We start from the raw sequence: 13752 nt of genomic DNA, 5'->3' as shown, positions 1-13752 counted from the left end.
TTCCCTTCAGAAGAAGTGTTCTCAGCTACACTGTCATGTTACTGCGAAGGCTCTTGACAGAATCATTCTCCTGCCCCCTCTGGCAGCTGACAATATAGACCTTATTGAGTCTTCCCAGCTACACCACCATCCCGACATGTTAGTCTTTGTAGTTTATGCAACAGCTAGGCCAGCCCTGTGTGGTAAGGACTGCTTTAGAGAATGGATATCTGTTCTGGTCATGTGATCAGCTCCACATGTTGTTTCGGTGCATACAATGACCCATGATGCACCTGTGCGATCATCACATGACCAGGACACATATCAATTCTTCTATTTACTGACAGAAGCAAAAATCCTGAAGACCACAAAGGAACAGGTATAAAAACCTTTATTTTTTTCCTTTTTATTGCATAACTTTTTACAATACAACAATAAAGCTTTTTTTTTACTTTTTTTTTTTTTTGCTGAAGCTGCAAAACTAAAATGATCATTTCCACATTTAGGATCCTGATTCATCGCTTCTTGCGAACTTAACATAAGGAAATTAGATTAAAGGGGTACTCCGGTGGAAAACTTTTTTTTTTCTTTTCTTAAATGAACTGGTGCCAGAAAGTTAAACAGATTTGGAAATGACTTCTATATAAAAATCTTAATCCTTCCAATACTTATCAGCTGCTGTATGCTCCATATGAAGTTCTTTTCTTTTTGAATTTCCTTTCTCTCTGACCACAGTGCTCTCTGCTGACACCTCTGTCCATGTCAGGAACTGTCCAGAGTAGGAGAAAATCCCCATAGCAAACCTCTCCTGCTCTGGACAGTTCCTGACATGGACAGAGGTGTCAGCAGAGAGAACTGTGGCCAGACAGAAAGGAAATTCAAAAAGAAAATAACTTCATGTGGAGCATACAGCAGCTGATAAGTACTGGAAGGATTAAGATTTTTAATTAGAAGTAAATTACAAATCTGTTTAACTTTCTGGCACCAGTTGATAAAAAAAAAATGTTTTCCACTGGAGTACCCCTTTAATTACATTACAAACATAGACAAGACAGACTTTAAAGTGCAATATCGTTTTAAGAGATGTCCCCGCACTCCTGTAAGGTGATATTTCTAGTACAGTAACCTGCCTACCTCATCCCCATCTCACTTATAGCACATGGGGGGTAATAAAATGGCGCACACCTGCAATATTGAGTAAAAACGTTACATTGAGATCGGTATGAGTCAGGGATTTCCACGTTACATAATAACTTCACAAGCATGTGTGAAAGGTGACCCTGCATAGCGTGACTTACTTGTTTGGATGGACAGGGGTTACCATGTGACTGAAAAAAAAGTTTAAAGGGGAACAAGACCGACCACTGAAATAAGGGTCCTGAGCCCCCCCCCCCCCCCCAGTTTCGGAGGATATTGAATAGACCAGTGTTTCCCAACCAGGATGCCTCCAGCTGATGCAAAACTACAACTCCCAGCCAGAATCACGTGTGCGACGTGGACGGTACGTGGGCGATATGATCAATGGTAACGTAACACAGTGAATCCCAGAAACAAATAATAAAGATGCCCATACACCATATACCAGTGTTCCCCAACCAGTGTGCCTCCAGCTGTTGCCAAACTACAACTCCCAGAATGCTTCATGGAGGTTGTTTCGCAACAGCTGGAGAGCCACAGGTTGGGGAAGTGCCTCCAGCTGTTGAAAAACTACAACTCCCAATAGTCGTGTGCGACGTGGACGGTACGTGGGCGATGTGATCAATGGTAACGTAACACAGTGAATCCCAGAAACAAATAATAAAGATGCCCATACACCATATACCAGTGTTCCCCAACCAGTGTGCCTCCAGCTGTTGCCAAACTACAACTCCCAGCATGCTTCATTGAGGTTGTTTTGCAACAGCTGGAGAGCCACAGGTTGGGGAAGTGCGTCCAGCTGTTGCAAAACTACAACTCCCAGTATGCCCGGACAGCCTTCGGCTGTCCGGGCATGCTGGGAGTTGTAGTTTTGCAACAGCTGGAGGCACACGTTTTTGAAAACAGTGAAAAAGAATATTCTGCTCCAGTCAAAGTGGGACGGACAAAGTGTTTGAACCTGCGCCTGGACTACAGCAATGTATCATTATACTCCTATGTGAAAAATAAAAGCTACATGTAAATACAATAATACAAATAAATGAAAAGTAACATTGAAAAAAAAAAAGCCTTGGCTGTCCGGACCTGCTACGAATTGGGAAACCCAGAATAGCTAGCGCAGGTCGGCAGGATCTGTGGGAATCTAAACACCTGTACATTTCCTTCTCACAATATTTATTCAGTGCAGCTTGTAACATTGTATCACATAGAACCAGAAGCAGCAGTTTATTTATTTATTTTTTTATTGGAAAGAACAAAGTAGCTTAATAAACCTTTTTTTTTCTAGCGATAAAGCAGGGACCCCCCTCTGGTGCAGGGCAAGTCAGTGAAATAGGACAAAGCAACATCACAGCAAAGAATGGGAATTAGATTGTAAGCTCTTGGCACAGGGATAAATAGATATGAATAATATCTGTGTATGGGCATATAGCAGTGGTCTTCAAACTGTGGACCTCCAGCTGTTGCAAAACTACAACTCCCAGCATGCCCGGGCAGCCAACGGGTGTAAAGGCATATAGCAGTGGACTTCAAACTGTGGGCCCCCAGATGTTTGCAACAGCTGCAGGCCCACAGTTTGGAGACCTAGTGTCTAGGTTGGTGGTTTCCAAACTGAGGACCACCAGCTGTTGCAAAACTACAACTCCCAGCATGCCCTGGCAGCCAACGGCTGAAATGGCATAGAGCAGTTGTGTTCAAACTGTGGACCTCCAGATGTTCGCAACAGCTGCAGGTCCACAGTTTGGAGATCTAGGGTCTAGGTGGATGGTCTCCAAACTGAGGACCTCCAGCTGTTGCAAAACTACAACTCCCAGCATGCCTGGGCAGCAAACAGGTGTAAAGGCATATAGCAGTGATCTCCAAACTGTGGACCTCCAGCTGTTGCAAGACTACAACTCCCAGCACGCCCGGCCACCAATGGGTGTAAAGGCATATAGCAGTGGTCTTCAAACTGTGGACCCCCAGAAGTTCGCAACAGCTGCAGGCCCAAAGTTTGGAGACCTAGTGTCTAGGTTGGTGGTCTCCAAACAGAAGACCTCCAGCTGTTGCAAAACTACAACTCCCAGCATGCCCTGGCAGCCAACAACTGTAATGGCATATAGCAGTTGTCTTCAAACTGTGGACCTTCAGATGTTCGCAACAGCTGCAGGTCCACGGTTTGGAGACCTAGGGTCTAGGTCAGTGGTCTCCAAACTGTGGACCACCAGCTGTTGTAAAACTGCAACTCCCAGCATGCCCGGGCAGCCAACGGTTGTAAAGGCATATGGCAGTGGTCTTCAAACTGTGGACCTCCAGATGTTTGCAACAGCTGCAGGTCCACAGTTTGGAGACCTAGTGTCTAGGTTGGTGGTCTCCAAACTGTGGACCTCCAGCTGTTGCAAAACTACAACTCCCAGCATGGCCAAGTTGTAGTTTTGCAACAGCTGGAGGTCTATAATTTGAAGACCCCTTGCATATAAGATAAAGTGATGAAGATTGGGGTCCTATAAATTGAGGTCCCCTTTACCATACCAATATGGAGTAAAGGGGATACTGTTGCACCCCTCTTAGTTCTCCCCTCCATTGCATTGCGTAGAGAATCAAAGCTTTTATCGCAAGATTAACCCCCGAGATCAAGTGCTCATTGAGCAAACAAGGACTATTTGTGGATCCCATTACAACATACCTGGAACCTGGACCGGACCCAAGTAGCTCCTTCCCTGAGATGCTGAGGAGGCCAGAAGACAAGTGAGGGAGGCCGCTCCTCTAAAACTCAATTTAAGTTCTCCTCTTCCCCTCCCACTCCTCTCAGTCACTGTGCGAGGGAAACTTTAGCCATACCTTGTGCTTGGCAGCATGTGGGATTTTACTTAGAATACTGTTAACCCCTTTCTTTCCCGCCTCCCTTTTGCCTATTAAAAAGAAAAAACGTAGGTTGCAAAAGGCAACAGGTTTGCTGAACGGAATTGCAGAACTCTGATGAAATTCAATGCCCCATTGACTTCAATGGGATTCCGCCGCAGTATTCCGCAAAATCATAGACAGGTCTTTAGATTTTGCAGAATGCGGAAATTCTGCTTTGTGAACGGGACAGCAAAATTCCATTGAAGTCAGTAAATTTTGGCGAAATTTCTGGCGGAATTCTTCCGCAGAATTTCACACGTAATTTCCGCCATGTAAACATGGCCTTACAGTCTAGTACTTAGAGGGGTACTCTACCGGAAAACATCTTATCCTTTGGATAGGGGATAAGATGTCTAAGCGCGGGGATCCCGCTGCTGGGGATCTCCATTGCGGCACCCCACCTTAGGTTGTGCCCACCTAACACAACCTGACATGTTTCACCATCAATATGGCATCATCAGGGGTATAGATGGAAGATGACATTTTTCATAGCTTCTGCAGCTGTCATTAACATGAGAAGCACATATCAATGATGCATGAGGAGAGGAACTAAAAAGGTAAATTAATTACCGTATTTTTCGCCGTATAAGACGCACTTTTTCTTCTCCAAAACTGGGGGGGAAAAGTCGGTGCGTCTTATACGGCGAATACACCCCACTATCGCGGCGGTCCCTGCGGCCATCAACGGCCGGGACCCGCGGCTAATACAGAACATCACCGATCGCGGTGATGCCCTGTATTAACCCTTCAGATGCGGCGATCAAAGCTGACCGCCGCGTCTGAAGGGAAAGTGACACTAACCCGGCTGTTAACTCGGGCTGTTCGGGACCGCCGCGTCTGAAGGGAAAGTGACACTAACCCGGCTGTTAACTCGGGCTGTACGTGACTGCCGCGATTTCACCTCGGCGGTCCCGAACAGCCCGACTGAATAGCCGGGTTAGTGCTTACAGGACACCGGGAGGGACCTTACCTGCCTCCTCGGTGTCTTCTCCGTTCAGGGATCCCCTGTATGGCCGGCGCTCTCCTTCCTCGTCATCACGTCGTCGCGTACGTGCGTCAGCGTGCGTAACGACGTGATGACAGCGACGGAGAGCGAGGATACCCGGCCGGGGGACACGGCGACATCGATGGAGCGACATCCAGGGCAGCGGTGACGGGTCCGGAGCGGCAGGGACACGTGAGTATTACCTCCTATCCAGTGGTCTTCAATCTGCGGACCTCCAGATGTTGCAAAACTACAACTCCCAGCATGCCCGGACAGCCAACGGCTGTCCGGGCATACTGGGAGTTGTAGTTTTGCAACATCTGGAGGTCCACAGGTTGAAGACCACTATTGGGTTCAAAATCTTTAATTTTTTTGATTTTGCACCTAAAAATAGGGTGCGTCTTATACGCCGGAGCGTCCTATAGGGTGAAAAATACGGTAGATGTATGAAACTGGGAAACTTCATAATATGCCTATAGCAGAACATGACTTTCCCGGATATTGTCTATTTTAGGGATGACAGGCATTTATGGATCGCTGCTCCAGTAAATTTCAAACCTAATTCATTATATATTCACATCTGAATTGATGCATTTATTAATAAATAGAAATGAAGCAGCGATACATAATAAATAATTAATGATGTTATGGTAATACATCACTATGTAATTAAACATGTCTATGATATTATCATTTATCATTGTGCTGAAATCATCTACTCAGATGCTGAGATTTAGATGTATCACAAAGAAGACGCCACAATGGTAATTCACACAGATATGTCAGAAACATTTACTTAAAGGGGTACTCCGGTGGAAAACTTTTTTATTTTTTATTTTTAAATCAACTGGTGCCAGAAAGTTAAACAGATTTGTAACTTACTTCTATATAAAAAAAATCTTAATCCTTCCAGTACTTATCAGCTGCTGTATGCTACATAGGAAGTTGTGTAGTTCTTTCCAGTCTCACCACAGTGCTCTCTGCTGACACCTCTGTCCATGTCAGGAACTGTCCAGAGCAGGAAAAAAAAATCCCCATAGCAAACTTCCCCTGCTCTGGACAGTTCCTGACACGGACAGAGGTGTCAGCAGAGAGCCCTGTGGTCAGACTGGAAAGAACTACGCAACTTCCTGTGGAACATACAGCAGCTGATAAGCACTGGAAGGATTAAGATTTTTATACAGAAGTAATTTACAAATCTGTATAACTTTTTGGCACCGGTGGATTTAAACCCATTTTTTCCCCATTTATTTTCTACCGGAGTACCCCTTTAATCCCCTTTTCCCATTAAGAACACATGTATGCTCGGCTGAGCATGCACGTGTATGGAGGAATTGGGAGGAGCTACTGAGGATGGCTTAATGCCTGATTAAAGGACTTTAACTACAGCTTGTTTCATTATGCATCAGCTGTTGGCTGTTCGAGCATGCTGGAAGTTGTAGTTCTTCAACAGCTGGAGACACACTAGTCGGTAAACACTGCTTTAAAGGAAATCTACCCAGGTATCCTGGGAGTTGTAGTTCTGCAACAGCTAGAAACATCCTGGTTGTTTCATTCTATGTCAGTGTTACCCAACCAGTGTGCCTCCAGCTGTTGAAAAACTACAACTCCCAGCCCGCCTGGGAAGACAAGTCCCTTAATACAAAGAAATTTGGTGTACGAGTTTATGATGATATTATGCTATAGAATGATTATGAATCCTATATAAAGTACCTTAGAAATAAATATAAATATATATCAATAATGCCCAATAGTAAGAGAAGGGATTCATGAGAGAGATTAGAAGCCCATAGACCAGTGTTTCCCAACCAGTGTGCTTCCAGCTGTTGCAAAACTACAACTCCCAGCATGCCCGGACAGCCTTCGGCTGTCCGGGCGTGCTGGGAGTTGTAGTTTTGCAACAGCTGGAGGCACACTGGTTGGGAAACACTGGTTTAAAGGGACACTTCCCAGGAACATACAGCAGCTGATAAGTACTGGAAGGATTAAGATTTTTTTTAATAGAAATAATTTACAAATCTGTTTAACTTTCTGGCACCAGTTGATTTAAAAAAAAAAAATTAGTTTTCCACTTTAGTACCCCTTTAAAGGGGAACTCCAGCAAAAATGAATGTATCCCCTTATCCCCCATGATCAGCTACTTATGCTGTGGATATGTTGGTTTTGGCTTGAGTTTATGTCCATTCAGTTTATTTTAATAAGCTGATCCATATAAAGGCTTGGCGCATGTTCACACCTAAACATATACCGTATTTTTCGCCCTATAGGACGCACCGGCGTATAAGACGCACCCTATTTTTAGGTGCAAAATCGAAAAAATTTTAGATTTTGAACCCAATAGTGGTCTTCAACCTGCGGACCTCCAGATGTTGCAAAACTACAACTCCCAGCATGCCCGGACAACCGTTGGCTGTTCGGGCATGCTGGGAGAGGTAGTTTTGCAACATCTGGAGGTCCGCAGATTGAAGACCACTGCATAGGAGGTAATACTCATGTGTCCCCGCCGCACATACGCGACGACGTAATGACGAGGAAGGAGAGCGCCGGCCATACAGGGGATCCCTGAACGGAGAAGACACCGAGGAGGCAGGTAAGGTCCCTCCCGGTGTCCTGTAAGCCCTAACCCGGCTATTCAGTCGGGCTGTTCGCGGTGAAATCGCGGCGGTCCCGAACAGCCCAACTGAACAGCCGGGTTAGTGTCACTTTCCCTTCAGACGCAGCGGTCAGCTTTGATCGCCGCGTCTGAAGGGTTAATACAGGGCATCACCGCGATCGGTGATGTCCTGTATTAGCCGCGGGTCCCAGCCGTTGATGGCCGCAGGGACCGCCGCGATAGGTGTGTATTTGCCGTATAAGACGCACCGACTTTTCCCCCCCAGTTTTGGGGAAGAAAAAGTGCGTCTTATACGGCGAAAAATACGGTATGTTAAATTGACAGCAATATATATATATATATATATATATATATATATATATATATATATTATAGAAAAAATAATAATAAAAGGTTCCTAGGGACCTGTAAATTCTCTAGAATACTTGTCCTGCATATATGAATCCAAGACTATGTACACAAATATATACATACGGTATATATATATATATATATATATATATATATATATATATATATATATATATATCAAAAGCCCCAGATATCATAAATAACATAAAGATCCTCTTTTATCTCTTCCTTAGATAAAGGAAGTATGCCCTCTTCTCTTAGTAACATGGTATTGAGGTTCCTCTTTCATGGGTTCAGATGACAGTTCTGGATACCCCAGAAAGCTGTGATGGGAGGGGATCTTCATCGCTATGATGGATGGGATTTTTAAAGGGGTACTCTGGTGAAAAAAAATGTTTTCAATCAACTGGTGCAAGAAAGATATATAGATTTGTACATTACTTCTATATAAAAATCTTAATCCTTCCAGTACTTATCAGCTGCTGTATGCTTTACAGAGCAGAAGAGGTTTACTATGGGGATTTTACACCGTGTGAACATGGCCTGACAAGGGATTTCAGTCCACCACAATCTTGAATTCTGCTCAATGTTTTCCTGGACTGCGATGTAGTGAACGGGATGAATGGACATTTAGCATCTATTTTGGATGAGGCAGCTGAAAGCGGAAATTACATAGTGTGAACAGGGCCATAGAAGGCCAAAAGTTAGTGAAATACTACAGGTTCAGGATGGGTTCATACTGCATAAAATTCGGTATGTAAAAATGATGATGCGCTGCAAAAATTTTACGTTGCGTGAACCCAGCCTGAGGCTATGCTCGCAGGGCGGAAATTCTGTGATTCTGCTCAAAATCTGTCCTGCGAAGCTTGCTGCTCGTTTTTTCCAGTTTGCCAGAATTTGAGCGTTTTTTCGGCCGAAAATTTCTGTGCCCTCAAAACACAGAATTCTGCCGAAATTCAAAGTCCCATTGATTTCAATAGGATTCTGCGCCACGGTGTGAACGTAGCCTTAGGGAGACTTTCCGCATCTCGCTTTCTGCAACTTCTTCCACCATCTGGTTCAAAGTGACTTTCCGGAAGAAGAATGCAGGAGGATGAGGAGGAGACAAACAAGCAGTAAAGGGAACGTGGACACACAACCCAAAAACAGAGAAATCTTGCTGTGATTCACGGCCCTGACCTCATCCGACATTATAAAAATTCCGAACGCAATAAAAGAGACTGTTCTCAAACAAAGCGCAGGTGAAATGCTTGTAAATGTACTTCATGGGATCCCAGTGCCAGAGGTTGCCTGCCGGATCATCAATCCGGGTCTACACCTCAAGTATTGATAACGTGTACAGAACATGGCTGGGGGCCCGATACCGCACAGCATCGAAAATAAACTGGGGCTCATCCTATTCCCATTTGTCTTGTATAAAATGCAGCAGGTAGGGAAGTAGGGGGCTTCTATTTTACGAATGCACTTACACCTAATAACCTAATACTGCAGGTGTCTGCACCCTATACAGTCCGATCAGCGAATACCATAATAACTGGGTGAGGACACCTATAAACACTGTTTTCGGACATTGTGCAATAGACTAAGTAATGACACAGATTATAATGTAGTCAGAGCAAATTGTTGCACAATGATATATGGATCTGGCATAAAGGTTGTTGTAATACTAGGAGGGGAAGCCCTGCCAGGATGGGCGCACAGGAATCGGGAGGTAAAAGGGTGTTGGCGGCAGATATGATGACTTTGGGGGCTTCTAGCACGGAGGGGGCCTACAACCATAGGGGTCTATAACTTTATATGGGGGTCTACAACTATGGGACAACTAGCACAGAGTGGACCTACAACTATGGGAGATTACAACTATATATATGGGGGCCTACAATTATATATTTGGGGGCCTACAACTATGGGGGCACAGAGAGGGGTGGTTTTTAGGGCGGTTTCACAGTAACCAGAATAGGGTATGTTAGATAATAGCAGTGTGCAGTGCTCTGGGCTCTGGCCTTGAGCTGTCTAAGGGGCCCCAAAATTTCAGATCGCAGCCCTGTGAGGCTTAGCCATATGGGGGATCCCTGTCTATTATGTAAGACTCCTTCTCCCCCTATAGTGAACTTGGCCCTTTAATAGATTATACCTGCGCAGGTGCCATTTTATACTACATTCCAGTACTGGGGCAAGAGGTCCTTTGCTAGCCCAGACTGACAAAGCCTTTTAGGGAAGGTTTAGGCCAGTGGTCTCCAAACTGTGGACCTCCAGCTATTGCAAAACTGTAAATCCCTTCAAAGGCTGTCTGGACATGCTGGGAGTTGTAATTTTGCAATAGCTGGGTGTCCACAAAGAGGACTTGTAGTTTTGCAACAGCTGGAGGCACCCTGGTTGGGAAACACTGCCATAGGCTATGGAAGGTGGACACCTGATTTAAAGGGCACTCTTGCTCGCCCGCTGTGGGTGGGTGTCACAGTGGGTGTCATTCTTTGTTATTTACGTTGCCTGGCAGAAGTCGCTGAGAGTTTCTGTGCCAGTGTAGAACAGGCCGCCAGGTGAATACCCAGCAGAGTCGCTCCCGGAAAGTGGCCCAAAGCCAACATGTTCTCAGTTTAAGTGTTGGAAGAGAACAAAAGGAAAGGCATCTGCTCTGTTACCCTGCTGTGAGCAGCCATCCAGGTGTGGCACTACAAACCCCAGCAGATTCAGCCTATTACTTGGGTGAGCCTTTTGGGGTAATGGCGGGGTGTGTGGTGCAGGGCAGATGTTGTTACCCTAGGGGCAGATGGCATTAACCCCTTGTGTTCGTGATGCCAGGGCGTGGTTTAGCCTTAACTACCCGAAGGTATACCGCTGGATCCTGGGCTAGGCACGGGGACAACGAAGACACCGACACCAAATTACGAACAACGGTAGCTTTACTGAGGGTAGACAGATGGTAAAGTCTATACAGTTCAGCCAGGGCCCAAGGAGGTGACCAGTGACGCAGAGACCTCGCAGGTTTTAGGAGAATTTAGTGCAGGTTACACTGGATAGACAGAAGACTTGACTGACAGGACAGTGACTTTAGCTTACTTTTCACTTGAATTGAGGCTGCAGGACTGGACTTAAGGCCTCCAATGTTCTGGACACAAGCACTAAGATGACTTGACTGCACTGGACCTCAGGAACAAGAGAGAGAAGCTCTACCCAGGGTTTATATGGGGGAGACCATCAGGAAGCCCATAGGTCACCTTTGAGGTCAGCTGGTCACTAGTACCTCCTGGGTAACAATCATATGGTACATTTATTAAAGATACAACACACAATATAATTCACAACATATTTACATGGGGGAAACAACTGCAGGGGCCCTGGAGACACTGACAGGGCAGGAAAGGTTCAGGGAAACACCATCCCGTACTGGGCCACCACACTTTAGAGACAGACAGACAGAAATTCAAGTTATGCTTTGGAAAATGGAATAATTGTACCAGAAACTTCAACGCTGTCTGAACTGTCTACTGCTAAATTTGCATTGCCGTCCAGTGCTCTGGCAAGTAAGGAGCTGCCCACAGTGGTATAACAGGAAGCCTCCAACCCCAAATGCATATTCTGTAACAGGACCCCAATGAAATCCGTAGTGTGCACTGAGCAGAAGGATTCCATTGAAATCTGTATTGTGCACTGAGCAGAAGGATCCCAGTAAAATCTATGGTGTTCACTGAGCAGAAGGATTCCATTAAAATCAGAAGTGTGCACTGAGCAGAAGGATACCATTGAAATCTATAGTGTTCACTGAACAGGAGAACCCCATTGAAATCCGTAGTGTGCACTGAGCAGAAGGATACCATTGAAATCTATAAGGTTCACTGAGCAGGAGAACCCTATTAAAATCTGTAGTGTGCACTGAGCAGAAGGATACCATTGAAATCTATAGTGTTTACGGAGCAGAAGGATTCCATTAAAATCAGTAGTGTGCACTGAGCAGAAGGATACCATTGAAATCTATAAGGTTCACTGAGCAGGAGAACCCTATTAAAATCAGTAGTGTGCACTGAGCAGAAGGATACCATTGAAATCTATAGTGTTTACTGAGCAGAAGGATTCCATTAAAATCAGTAGTGTGCACTGAGCAGAAGGATACCATTGAAATCAGTAGTGTGCACTGAGCAGAAGGATACCATTGAAATCTATAGTGTTTACTGAGCAGAAGGATTCCATTGAAATCTATAGTGTTTACTGAGCAGAAGGATTCCATTAAAATCAGTAGTGTGCACTGAGCAGAAGGATACCATTGAAATCTATAGTGTTTACTGAGCAGAAGGACCCCATTAAAATCAGTAGTGTGCACTGAGCAGAAGGATACCATTGAAATCTGTAGTGTGCACTGAGCAGAAGGATACCATTGAAATCTGTAGTGTGCACTGAGCAGAAGGATTCCATTGAAATCTATAGTGTTTACTGAGCAGAAGGATTCCATTAAAATCAGTAGTGTGCACTGAGCAGAAGGATACCATTGAAATCTATAGTGTTTACTGAGCAGAAGGACCCCATTAAAATCAGTAGTGTGCACTGAGCAGAAGGATACCATTGAAATCTGTAGTGTGCACTGAGCAGAAGGATCCCATTGAAATCCCTAGCCTTTGGCCGTTCCTGGCATGCTGGGAGTTGTAGTTTTGCAACACCTGGAGGCACACACACTGGTTGGAAAACACTGTTCTATAGACCCATACATAACTGCTTCCAGACCTCCCCGTTATTCTCCCCTTATTATGACTGTAGACGGGGATTAACGGTACAATAAAACGCTGCATTGCACACACGGATATTAAGTTCTGTTGAAATAATTGCACCAAAGCTACAATATAAATGACGAAAACCAGACCACATCAAACAGTTTCCTCTCCATATACAGGTAAAGCCTTGGAGCAAATGACGTCTTCATATATCATCTGGATAAAAACTGGTTTCACATATCTGACGGGTTATTACTCAGATTATCTGAGGACGTCAAAGAGCAGAACAAAGGGACGTGTGGTCCGAGGGATACAAGAAATTGCCCCAAGCGCTTTTTTTTTAAATAAAAAAATAATAATAATCTAGGGGGCGCTATTGCACCAAGTAAATTACCTTTTACCCTAGTGTTGGCTGTGAAAAAGTCCTTTTATTTAAATATTCCCTGGTGGTCTAGAGTATCCTCCTGATGCTACTGGGGGCCCCATCCTCAGAAAATGGGGTCATGGCTAATATCCCACTTTGCCTCCCCTTAAAACTGACCCAAGAAATTCACTTACTCCTGTCTTACGAGAATCTCCTGAGGATCCGGACGCCTCCTTATGTAATAAAGTTCTGTTTAACTTTATATAAGGAAATACTGCAGTGAACAGGGAGCGGCCCAGTAACCTGCCCACTTCTTCACTGCAAGACTGGTTGTGACCGTGGCTGCCTTCCCTAACATCAGCTGATGGCGACAATAATCCATAATCTTCCTATTGTGTGCGTCCGGCCAGTGCAAACAGAGGGGGAGATTTATCAAAACCTGTGCAGAGGAAGAGTGGTGCAGTTGCCCATAGCAACCAATCAGATTGCTTCTTTCATTTTCCACAGGCCTCTTTAGAGGCCTGTGGAAAATGAAAGAAGCAATCTGATTGGTTGCTATGGGCAACTGCACCACTCTTCCTCTGCACAGGTTTTGATAAATCTCCCCCAGAGTATCTGTTTATAAAAGGGGATAAGACTGCAGGTGGTTCTGGGTACTGCAACCACGGAAGCTTCTCCGTATAAAGCAGAGATTAGTGGTCTCAAACTGTGGACCCCCCAAAAGCATGCTGGCAGTTGT

General features: G+C 44.9%; 1 protein-coding gene across 2 annotated transcripts in view; it reads right to left on the bottom strand.

The window, feature by feature from the left end:
* ENTPD8 (ectonucleoside triphosphate diphosphohydrolase 8) overlaps window positions 1–13317 on the bottom strand; it is a 35138-nt gene extending 21821 nt beyond the window's left edge. The window contains exon 1 of one of the 2 annotated variants that reach the window (XM_056538322.1): window positions 13208–13317. The gene's annotated coding sequence lies outside the window, so the exon portion shown is untranslated. Of the gene's footprint in view, window positions 1–3778; window positions 3876–13207 lie in introns of those variants that run through there. The other variant, XM_056538323.1, reaches the window with a different exon arrangement.
* Window positions 13318–13752: the final 435 nt, after the last annotated feature.

The sequence above is a fragment of the Hyla sarda genome, chromosome 9 (genome assembly GCF_029499605.1).
Source record: "Hyla sarda isolate aHylSar1 chromosome 9, aHylSar1.hap1, whole genome shotgun sequence".
NCBI lineage: Eukaryota > Metazoa > Chordata > Amphibia > Anura > Hylidae > Hyla > Hyla sarda.
The sequence above is the reverse complement of the archived record's forward strand: the minus strand, read 5'-3'. Positions and strand labels throughout refer to the sequence as shown.